Source organism: Eubalaena glacialis, chromosome 20, assembly GCF_028564815.1.
Source record: "Eubalaena glacialis isolate mEubGla1 chromosome 20, mEubGla1.1.hap2.+ XY, whole genome shotgun sequence".
NCBI classification, from domain to species: Eukaryota; Metazoa; Chordata; class Mammalia; order Artiodactyla; family Balaenidae; genus Eubalaena; species Eubalaena glacialis.
Window position 1 is genome coordinate 5,917,139 of NC_083735.1, and position 12,777 is coordinate 5,929,915.

The window sequence follows — 12,777 nt, forward strand, 5'->3', positions numbered from 1 at the left end:
TCCCTCTGTCTCCCAAGCGGTAGCTCAGGGCTGGTACATGAGCTGTGCAGACTGACGGTAGTGTGTCAACCTCTTGACAAAAGCGAGCAGCCCACAGGTGGTCACATGATCTCCAGCAGAGCCAATCAGACTCCTCCATAGACTGTGGTACAGTATCTGGAGTGAGAAGGTCCTTTGCTCTAGGGCTTCTATGCTGGGAAAAGGTAATCACAGAAGGTTAGTGCCATCTTCCATGTCACATGTAGAAAACAGAGACACTTTCTCAGGGATTTTACATCTGAGAGGCACAAAGTGCCTACCCAGGGAGGAGGAGAAGTGTAATTGGTATTGAAATGTATTAAGACAACGTTACAAGAATGAATTGTCCTGTAGAGAGAAAGGAAAGGGTGGAGATATTCCCGAAGCAACATCCACATGAAGTTCTAAGCTCATAGGCACCCATCACAAAAGATGCCCCTTACTTGTCATCCATAGAGGAAGGGCCTCCGACGACAGTGAAAGGCAAGCCCAGGGACAGGCAGCTGTTAGTGTTGAGTAGGGTCACTGGCCAGAGCCACCAGACGTCAGGGCGTCACTCGGTTCAGTCTTCTGACCTATGACCCCTTTCAAGGTGTGGTGGAGTTGGGCCCCCCTGGTTTGAGAACAGAGAGCTGTTGATAGGAGTACACTGTGGGCAGCCTGGGGTGTCTGGAGGAGGCTGTGGAGACCGTAGAACCTGCTAGGGAGGTGTGTTCCCAGCCTGCAGGTCTGCCTGGAGGAGACGCGCTGATCAGAGCATCGCACCTCTCATAGGTGTTATTTAGTTCTGCTTGTCCGCAGGCTAAGCATAGCTTCATCCCCAGCTGTGCCTCCTGAGCTCCTGCACTGGTTAGACAGTAGCTGGGAGGAGGGTACGGTAGCTGAAGATGTAACACGAGGAGTGACCATCACCCAAGTATCTTCAAGAGAGTGAGCTAAGCCTGACATCTCCCAATAAATGGAGGGGGGCGGGGAGATAAAGACATCTGTAATGAAGCATAAAGTATTTTCCCTGATCCACTGAAATGTGAGGTGAGTGAAAGGAGCATTGGATGGAATTATGAGACTCCTAACCCCTTCTCTGTCCAAGATCGATGCTTTGAAGGACACATTAAAATTAATAATAATAATTTGAGTCTCAGGGTCTCGATACATCACATTCTAATTTCTCTGTAATGATTAACTTCAATTGAGTAAACTCAAATGACCACTCAGCACTCAGAGGTTTGCTGTATCACCCTCTTAGGTGATGTCTCATACTCTCATTCTCCTTTCTTCATGCCTTACACAACCCTTCCTTTTATAATTCTTAAAAGAGGAACTCATTTAATACTTAGCTGAAAAACAACAACCAAATGGAACAAAAAATGCTACGAGGAGGAAACTCGTCCTCTGACAAAGCCCACTGCGGCATCCTTGTCTGTACGTGTCCTCCCCCTCCTCCTCCCCTTTATGGATGGGCATTCTGCCCCTGTGTACCTTCCCCCTTGCAGCTGCGATTTCTCCTGCCCTCCTGATTTAGTCAAATAAGCATATAAGCATGCTCTGGAATCCACCTTCCTCTCATCATGCCTTTCTATTCTCAACATCCTTGCCCTGTTTCTCTTCTTCCTCTCAGAGTAAATTTTCTAACAAGATGCAACGTTTTCACTTTCCCTTTTCTTTCACTCTTCAGCGCAATCTGTTTGCTTCCATTCCCCCCACTCTTCAGATATTACCCTTATCAAAGTCACTAGGAATCTTCAATTTGCCAGATTTAAAGAGTACTTCTTCGAGCCTTCCCTGACTTGTCTCTGTATCACCCCTTCTTTGAAACAATCTCTTCCCGCCCCTTCTCTCACTGTTTCCAATCACATCAGCCACTTCTCTAATTCACTGATTCCTACTCTTCTGCAGTACATCCAACGATAATCCTCAGGTTCCTTCCTGGAATCTCTCTTTTACCCTCCCCCTAAGTAAGTCCTTCTATTTCTGTGACTTTTCATAACATCTCTGTGCTGTGAAGACATACAAGTGCATCTGCAGCTCAGTTCAGTCCTCAGTTGTCCAACTGGCAACTTGACATTTCTTCTGGGATGCTTCAAAGGCATCTCAACACTTAACATGTACAAATGAGGTCTCTCCAGGACCTCTATTTCCTCCCTACAACTCCTTCATTTTAATAAATGGAGCCTTGAACAGGAAACCCAGGAGGCATTCTTGACCCCTTTCCCTTTTTCAACTCACATCAATCAAACATCCCATCATGTCAGTTTTATGTCCAAATTGTCTGTCCAGTTTTCTCCATCTCTCCCATTGCTTCAATTCCAATCAACATCATCTCTCAACTGGCTTGGTTTTTCTGTTCCTTTCTCTTCCATTCCCCTTTTCACAATGCAAACAAAATAATCCTTTAAAAGTAGGAATCACCTCAAGTCACTCTACTACTTAATATTTTCCCAGTGTAGTGAACCTGATTTGCAGACTCTCTACAATGGCTTATAATGCCTAATGTGGTAGGACTCCTTGCTGTCTCTCTAACCCTACATCACCTCTCCATCACTCCTCACCAGCCATACTGGCCCACGTCAGCTTCTGGAACAAGGTAAACTCTTTTCCTCATAAAGTAAATCTGAAGTGGGACCTGAAATCTGCATTTCTAACAAACTACCAGGTGATATGAATGCTACTCTTTCAGTTGCAAGGGCCTAGATTGACAACCAAAGCTTCAATTCACTTTTCTATTTATTCTATAGATGATATCTGTTGGCCATCCACTTAGTGTAAAAACTACAGGGAGGAACGTAGGTAACGAAAGGAGAATAAGGCACTCTACCCAGAGAGGAGTGATGCTCTGACTGAAGGATAAGGTAAGTAAGCTAGTCACTCCAGGGGAAATGGGATCCATTTAAAAGGATGTGGAAGAACAATTGATTTGGTGATGGTGGATTATAAGAGGGCAAAAGATGCAAAAGTTCTGTCTCAAAAAATAGGTATTTCCACAGGTGAAGGAGAAGCAAATGACAAACAGAAGTAAAAGTACATAGGACATAAATTATGGAAGATGCTAATTATAATAATCGTGTTAATAAAACTAATAGTAGGGGCTTCCCTGGTGGCACAGTGGTTAAGAATCCACCTGCCAATGCAGGGGACACGGGTTTGAGCCCTGGTCTGGGAAGATCTCACATGCCGCGGAGCAACTAAGCCTGTGCACCACAACTACTGAGCCCGCGTGCCACAACTACTGAAGGCCACGCACCTAGAGCCCGTGCTCTGCAGCAAGAGAAGCGACCGCAATGAGAAGCCCATGCACAGCAATGAAGAGTTGCCCCCGCTCGCCACAACTAGAGAAAGCCCATGCACAGCAGCGAAGACACAACACAGCCAAAAATAAAAATAAATAAAATAAATAAATTAAAACAGAACAAAACAAAAAACTAATAGTAGCAATAAAACTAACATTCATTGAGCCTTTACAATATGCCAGGTGATTTCAAAACATGTATATATTTATTATTTATATACATAAGATATTTAAATATATGTTTATGTATTATATATTTATACTTCAAGCCATATATATTAATTATATATAGTATAATAAATATATATTAAAATTATAAATGTATTATTTATTATATATAATATAAATTATTTATTATATAAGTTCATTTAATCCTCAAAATAACCTAGAAGTTGGTGCTATGATTATGCTGTTTTCCAGGGGAAGAAGTAGAGGAGAGAATTTAAGCCACTTGCCCACGTTTACCTGTTTAGTAAGTGGCAGAGACAGGATATGAACGCAGGTGGTTTGCGGTAGTTGGTGATTACAAAACTCAGACTCTAGACTCCAAACCATTGCATCAGGTTGCTTCTAATATCCTAAGCCTACCAAACTAGAATATATACTTCAACTAAACCCAATGTTATTTATGCATGTGATGGTTTTAGAAGCTCTGCTCCAAACTAAGTGAATTCTGAGAGCTCTTGTAATTCTGAGGTTTTATTATAAAGCTTCTGAGGAGCATTTAGTGGTAGCAGTGGGTACTTGCTCAAACTATAAACATTTAATGGTGAGAGGATATTAACTAGAAAACTCCCTTTTTTCCCTAAAAATAGGGTGGTGATGGGGCAAGTGGAGTTAGAAAATATCTCTTGTGGGTTAAACATGTGAACAATACATGAAATAAAATAAGGACTAAAATGTATACTGAAGGATCACCTAGCGTAGGTTTTTATTTTTTTTTCACATATCTGAAGTGTTTGTCTTTAATTCCATATAAATTTCTTACAGATTATACCATCAGTTAGCTGAAGTGAAAAAGCAAAAGGAAGAGAAAGCAAAGCAAGACACAGATGCCCAAAACAGAGCAAAAGGGCAAAAGAATTTCATAAGGTGAGCAGCCAGTCCCACAATGTCTAAGACATTTTTCATGTCTAAGGCACATCAGAACTATAACTGATAAACTGAGGGAACTCCACAGAAAACACTAGAGAAACTTTGAGCCAAAAATATATGCTGACTTTCCACACAAAGTGTAAAGGGTTTTTTTTTTTAAATTATGTGTAACATAGACAAAATTATTTAAGTCAATAAATTTTTAAGGAATTTCACATGTTCTGATTCTTTCCAAGGCCAATCACCTTAGTTCCTCCAAACTCATAATCTTCAAGATAAAATAGCCCTCTCAGAAAGAAGTTGTCATGTGAATCAGCCCACAATTCTTTTAGTTGGGCTTCTTTTATCTCCAGTGGAATATGGACACACTTCAGAATTCCCCACCTGGAATCTTTGGGATCCAATTTCCTCAAGTGATTTACTTTAGGACCATATTTAGGGTCAGGAGATGGATCTGCCTAGTTCTGAATTTGACATCCTCTAAAAATGTATTAGGTTCAAATCATATTCACTCCTAAGCCATCACACCCTGGAACAGTACAGATCATTGGGATATGCCAATACCTAAGATTAAAAAAGTTTGACTATTAGGTTTTTCATAGTTTACTTGGCAGCTCTGTCTTGTAGTTCTTTTCCACAGATCTAACAGGTAATTCTATGAGTAAAGGAAACCACACAGATACTCTATGAGGCGTTTTCAACGAAGGTTTTTTAAAAGATACACCAATGAGCCTAACTCAAGAGAGATGCTAACGTGATTATAAATGTCAATTGCATAGAGGACATTGCAAGAAACATGCCACATTCTTTAAAAGTGTGTGAATACAAGCTAAGGCCATAGAATATAAAGGGCACTGAGGCCTGATACCTTCCACACCCTTAAGTCTATGGGCTCTAAATACTAATCTGGTGTGTTTACAGAATAAGTATGGATACAGACCAAACATTAAGGAGCTGAGAACGGAAGTAATAATGGGAACAAACAGAAGAGAGGAATCAAGTCACCATCCAGGGTTTTTGGTGACCTGGGGGATCTGACCAAAGTTAGCTATTTTTCTCTTTGACTTTTTTGTCTATTTTTCTTGTTACCCCCTCACCCCGTTTTTTTCTTCTATTTTTAATGCCTTACTCTTTTTTCTTTTTTAAAAATTTTTTCTTTTCTCATTTTATATATTTTTGCATTTTTGTATTTTTTCTTTTTCTCATCTTTTCCTTTTTATTTTCTTTTTCTTAATTCTTTTACTCTTAATTTTTCTCGTTTTAAAATTCTTTGTGCCTTTTTTCAGTTTTCTTTTTATTCTTTTACTTTTCTCACTTTGTTCGTTTTTCTTTTTCTCAGTTTTCTTTTTCCTTTATTCATATTTTCTTACTTTTACTTTTTAACTTAGTTTGTAGGGTTTTTTTTTGTTTACTATTATTTTTGTCTGTTATTGTGGTTTGATCCCTTTATAACGACCAGTTAATTGGGTGAACTGTATTAGTCAGGGCTCAACAGAGAATAAAACCAATAGGATATATAATAGATGTATTTTATATATAATATATATAATATGTATATATGTATTTTATATGTATAATGTATACATATTATATATACTATGTATCATATGTATTTTATTATAGATTATATAATAGTGTATTGCTATTATATAATAATATAATTGTTATTTATAATTTTATATTATAGTATGGATTTATTATAGATTATATGCATATATGTATAATAAGGAACTAGCTCACGGGATTACGGAGGCTGAGAAGTCCCATCCCACGATCTGCCGTCTGCGAGCCGGAGCCCCAGGAAAGCCAGTGGTGGGATTCAGTCCAGCCTGAGCAAACTCCTGAGAGCGAGAGGAGCTGATGGTGTGAATCCCAGTCTCAGGACAGAAGAAGATGTAATGAGCTGTCCCAGCTCGACAACGAGGCAGGAAAAAGGCGGAAAAAGTGCCTCCGCCCTCCCCTTTCTGTTCTCTTCGCAGACCCTCCGTGGAGGGGAGGCCGCCCACCCGCACTGGGGCCGCGGAGCTGCTTTCCTGAGTCCGCTGGTTCAAATGCTCATCTTCTCCAGAACTGCTCTCACACACACACCCAGAAATAATGTGTAATCTGGGCACCCTGGGCCAGTCGAGTTGACGCACAAAATTAGCCATCGTGTGGACTTTGGGCCCGGCTTTACTTTGAGGGGATTTGGACCAGCTTTTCACCATTCTAAACTGACCTTTTAGAAAATGGAGCAGTCAGCCCCACGCACTGCGGGGCCTCTCGGCCACCTCGGGTTAGACCCAGAAAGGCAGCTACCACCTCCTCAAGCCTGTTGGCGATGGTGGGCGCACATCCTGCCTGGGAGCGCGGTGGCCGTGAAGACCAGTAACATGGTTCAGCAGAGCTGCACCAAGCTCCAGGCACGATCACACGGAGTCCAAAGCACGAAGGCCTTGAAGCCCTTGCCGTGCAGTAAACCAGTGGAGGAGACTTGTCCCATTACCTCGTGGCCCATGGCAGCAAGAAAGAGAGAGAGAGAGAGGAGCCTGAGGCGACCTCCACCAGATCATGTCTGCTGTACAGTCCTGTCCTCAGGGGTGGCTCGTCCTCAGGGACTGTCGTGGCCTGATTGTCTGTGTCCCCCCAAATCCACATGTTGATGGATTTGGATCCCCAACAGATCCCCCATGGATATCCTAACGTGGCGGTATTTGGAGGGGGGCCCTTGGGAGGTAACTGGGGTCAGAGGAGGTGATAAGGGTGCGGCCCCATGATTACAGGAAGAGGAAGTGAGACCAGAGCTTTCTCTCTCCACCATGTGAGAACACAGAGAGAGGCAGCCATCTGCCAGCCAGGAGGAGAGTTCTCTCCAGGAGCCGGATCCACTGGTACGTTGACCTTGGACCTCACAACCTCCAGAACTGGGAGAAAGAAATATCTGTAGTTGAAGCCACCCAGGCTGTGGTATGTTGTTACAGGAGCTCAAACTGAGTGAGAGATGCAAAGCAGAAAACCTGTTTTTGGAGGCTGATGGTGCAGATTTTGGCTCCAGCAATGAATTCCCCCAGGGCAACAAGCTGGGCACTTTTTGTGGCACTGCCCCACATGCTGCCGGGAAGTCTTCCAGGGCGAAAAGTACCACAGCCCTGCGGTGCGTGTGTATGGCCTGGGAGCCATCCTCTACAGGCCGGTCAGCGGGTCCCTGCCTTTTCATGGACAGACGACAAGGAGATGTAGGAGCAGGTACTGAGCAGGGCAGACACTATTCCACGTGTCCACGGAGTGTGAGACCCGCTCATGAGATGCCTTACCCTCACCCCCAGCAAGAGAAGCACTTTAGCAGAAACCATGAGCATCCATGGATGAACGTGGGCCACGAGGAGGAACTAAGGCCTTGCGCTGAGCCACTTCCTGACCGCGAGGATCCCTGAGAGATGGAGTAATGGTGTCCGGGGGTTAGACACGGGAAGAGAGCCAGGACTCGTTAATGGAACAGAAGTAAGACAAAGTGATGACCACCTGTCTGCTCCTGGGCTGCATGAGATCCAAGCAGGGGGGCTACGCCATCACTCTGAAGCCCTCACCTTTAGCTGGTCCCACCAACACCTGCACTTCTTCCCCATCCTGCAAGGTACAGCACAGGGTTTCTGCCAACCCAAAGCAGCGGAGTTTCAGCCAACGTGTCACTCTCACCTTTAATTCTTACTCGAAGAAGAGTCAGAGTAGAAGCAACTCAGAAAATCAGTGGCTGAGGAGGAGTGGAAGTCAGGGCAGAGGCCAGCAGCGCATCTAGAGTGCCTTCCAGCCTTCTCTCCTGCGCGGAGAGGAAGACCACCTCCCTAGCGCACCCCCCAGGGTGGCCCTGTGCCTGCCTCTCCTCCACGGCACCAGCAGCCGTGTAGGAACCCCAGACAGTACCATCTCCCCCCAGGGCGTATCCTCCAAAGGACACTCCCTCCCCTGTGGGCAGCTGGTGCAGGCACAGAACCAGTGGAATTTGCCTGATGGCATGAGGTGTGACCCAGGCCCTCCTTCAGGTGACATCCGGGGCTAGCAAGGGGCCACTGGGAGATTTTTCATCTCCTCTGCAGACGCTCGCGTTTCAAGTTGGCCAGAAAAGAAAACAGCATCAAGTTGAAAGCAGACTGCAGTAGATCAAACATCACGTGGTGGGCAGCAGAGGTAGGCGAGGCAGTGATAAAATCAAGAAAGAATGTCAGGAGGTCAGCTTATGGTCTCTGCCCTTCACATGGAGCCAGAAGGTCATGAACTCCGCGGAGCCCAGTAAGGCTGTGCTGGAGGTGAGCCGGGCGTGGACGAGAACAGCTGCGGGGGGGAGCAGAGCAAGGAGTACACGCTCTGTGTGTGCATCGTACACTAGCCAAGAGGACTTCGTGCAGGTGTGCAAACTGCCCTGGTGTCCCCTCCACAGGGCTCAGACTAAGAGGGTACCCAGCACCTCCATGACCCTCAGAAGCATAACTGCTAAGCTTAAAAGACTGCCAGGAGAAGTCTGGGACAAGAGGGGAAGCCATGTTTGTGCAAGAGGAAGGATGGCTCTATAGAAATACACACACACACACACACACGTATATTCTAATTTATATATTGTGTTTAAATACAATAGTTAAAAACAAACAAATAATGCCCTGCTTTATTGTTACAGCTGTCACAAGACACTTGTCCACAACTTTGCAAGAGAAGGCCTTGACTCCTTCAAAATTCTCTTGTGACCCAACTGAAAAAAAAAAACCAAAAAAACAAAAACAACACCAAAAAAACCAAACCCTTCCCTTCAAGGTGAACGAAAGCCTGGTGTGACTATCCTAAGAATAGGACTCATGTCAATGCACTGGAAAGGGGACTCTATTTGGGAGATGTGGTGTTGGTTTTTCTTGCTTGAGGGAAAACAAGGCTTGAGGGTCACATCTATATGATAAGTATTGCTATGAAACGACCATTCCAATATTTTAAGCCTAAAAGAAACAAACAGAAAATTAAACTAAACAACAGAAATGATTTGAGTCTTGTGGACGGCATTTCCACTCCCTGAAAAACCAGCTTGCTCTCTGAAAAGCTCCCTTTCATCATTCGTTATCCTGCTCAAGGATGCATGGCTTCCTCTTGACTCTTTCATATATAAATTATTTTGATTGGCTTTTATGGCCACCCATAAACTCTTTCCATTCATCTTCTCTATTAGTATTTGCATTTGCAACTAGCATTTGTATAGCTCTTTAACATTTTCAAGGTCTTTTTCAAACACATTATCTCATTTAACTTTGATTCAGACTTTTTTTTCTTTCCTTCCAACTCCTAATATCACTGCAGTAGACTTTAGAATCCCTATGGATGACCCTCCCAACACCTGTCCTCAAAATCCCTCCCCTCCATACCAATTACCATCACCTCCACTGCACTTTGCAAATCTACTCCTTTGGTCTCACCCTGGGCCTTACTCCCAATTGTTTAACTTCCGAGATCTTGAGGTCTAATTCAGCAATATTTGAACATAAGCTTCTGTCTGTCCCCATCTTTCAGCTTTATTTCCACTAAATCGGCTTTTAAACTTCATTCACACTTTTAGTAACTTTACCCCTTCTGTTACCCGAGTCCCAATCTACTTTCCTTCCCTGCTGAGCTACGAATAGGGTGTCTACATTCTCTTCCTACCCCCCACTTCCTCATTACCTATTGTCCTTCAAAGTTATCTGCTCCTCACCTTTGACAATACTCTTGCTAATTGTTGGAGAAGGTCATCGTGAGGACGTGACTGGAGAGCTGGACCCAGGCAGTGGAGGCTCCTCACCCCGACCCTGTCCTTGGACTGTACTTTCTGCCCACTGTTCCCACACTAGGAGTCGTTTTCAAGGACGCAGCCTTGAGAGAGCAGTGTGTTTTTGAGACCATCTGGATGGTCTACATTACTGAAGCCGGTTAAGGGCTCTCTCTATAAACTCTGAAGAGCCTGGCGGGCAGGGGTGGACATCTGCTGGTCTTGTGGTCCCCAAGACAAGCCTCCTAAGTCAATCCCCTCCCTTATTACACCTGCTACCTCCCAACTTGGAGTGGCTGCCTCTTCCTTTGGTCTCTCTTTGTCCCCCATGTACGGGGGGCCAGTTTCAAATTTCACCCAGGAACCCTCGACGTATTGAACCAGCACTCTTGTTTCACCAGTGACTTGATAACTGCTAAATCCAGAGGGAACTTCTCAGCCCTCATCTTATTGGCTCTGTCTGTGAAATCTAATCCAGGTGACACTACTTTCTTCCCGACACTCCCCTCGCAGGACTTCCTCTGGGTTCTTTCCCTAGACTGAGACGCTTCTTTTGCACTCCTATTCATGGACTTCTCTGGCCCACACTAATTAACGTCTGTGTGTTCCAGTCTCCCACTGATGGTGTTCTTTCCTTTTCATTCTACATTCTCCCAAGATGAATCAAAACTGTGGCGATGTTGGAATGATATCTGACAGAGCCAGAAAATGCTCAAGCAAACTCCAGTCACTCTGTGCCTAGGTCAAACCCCTGCAGTTTGCAATAGAATGTGGAATGAAACTTCTCCACTCATCTCGGGATTTAGCTAAAGCCTCAGTTTTGAGTTCAGTGGTGGATTAGAACTTCCATATTCTAAAAAAGAAGTGCTAGTCTCATCCGCACAGGAGTTGTGAAGAGGTGGCCCAGGCAGTGGGGTTGGAGAAGGAGGATGAGCGGGGAGATGGTTTGGAGGCAGAATCATAGGGACTGATGGACAATTAGGTGAGAGGAATGAGAAAACAGAAATACTGGAGAATTGGCGTTATGAATAGAATATATTGAGGCAATGAGTTAATTGAATTCCCATATAAAATTATGTAATTTATTAAAGCTCAGGTGAAATAATGGCTTCTTTGTATCTGATATCCAGAATATTGATGCCCATTTGTATGGTCACTGTAAGGTAGATTACTTAAACATTAAATTTCGACACATTAATTTATAATCAGCCAAAAGAGAGACAGCATCAAGATTTTGATTATTACATAGCAGTATATAATGAGATATATCTTTATTGTATTTCAGAATTCTTACTGGGAGTATCTAAAATATTTATAAATTATTCTTAATATTGGAAGATGATACCACCATCTTTCTCAAGCATGTGGCTATCCACATAACTATTGAGAGATAGTGTGGTGAACTGATTAAGCTCATGGGCTCTGGAGCATTTCTGCTTGGGTTTGAATCTCACGTTTCTGTTTATTATCTATATGAATTTGGGTAAGTGATTTATTTCTTTGTGGCTCAGTTTCCTTATCAGTAGAGTGGGAATAACTGTATCTCCCTTATAAGTTTGTTGTGAGAACTATATGCATTAACATAAAGCCTTTAGAACAGTGCCCGACACTTAATAAACCACACTTAATTTATGTTATAGTTATTATTTTGTATTTCAGAATCATGGTGTAATTCCACTGGAAAAAGAATAGTTCTAATTTTAGAATTATAATATCTTGAAATAGAGCCTCAGGAAATAAGAAGTAAGTTGTCTGTGGTGATCCAAAAGCTGTGGTTATGAATTAATCTCCAAACATTCATCATTTATCTTTCTTGGACCCAGGTATAAGTATTATGCTTTGCTGCAATCACGGCTCATGTTCGTCAATTTCCAGAACGGTGATGCATTTCTCAATGGTACGTTGAACACTTTTAACTTTTATCGACTACTTCCTTTCCCCACCCACAAGAACAACTTTCTATTTCCATTTAATTGAAAGGCATTCACGGCATCCTTCCAGGAGTGTGCCTCTTCCACTACGTGAGAAATAGCTGTGCAAACGTTTCTGTGCCATTTTAATGATACGCTCAGCATTTCTTCATGTTTTTCTGCCAAACGTGCTCTGAATTATTTTTCGTATCGTGTCTTCTCCATTACTTAGCAATGTTCCTCAAGGTTGGTAACCATGCACTTCATTTCATTCTTCTGCTTGTTCATGGCATAGATTTGTATACTTTAGGGTGTGTCCTGTACGAAAAAGGAGCTTGAGATACTTTGGGGACTGACTTACTGAAATAACTTCTCCACTATGAATCCTGAAAGAACTAGGCCAATAGCCCAAGGAATTATATAATTTTTTTTTTTAGCTTGAAGGGACCTTAGAGATCACTTTTTCCAGGTCTTTCATGTTACAAATTAAGAAACTGAGTCCCAGTATGTTAGTAGTAGAGCCAGAATCACAACCGATTCCTCCCACCTGGCAAGCCCAGTGCTTTTTTCAGCACTATCTACTGCTTCTTGCACTGAGTCATTTATTTTCCAGGTGACTTCTGCATATGATGATGATGATGATGATGTGTGTGTGTGTGTGTGTGCGGTGTGTCTCTTTTAGGACTTTATAGCTTTACCAGGTTACAGAA

At 43.2% G+C, this 12,777-nt stretch overlaps 1 pseudogene; it reads right to left on the bottom strand.

The window, feature by feature from the left end:
• Positions 1-5,013: 5,013 nt before the first annotated feature.
• Positions 5,014-5,137, bottom strand: LOC133081511 (small nucleolar RNA SNORA18; annotated as a pseudogene).
• Between the last annotated feature and the right edge of the window lie 7,640 nt (positions 5,138-12,777).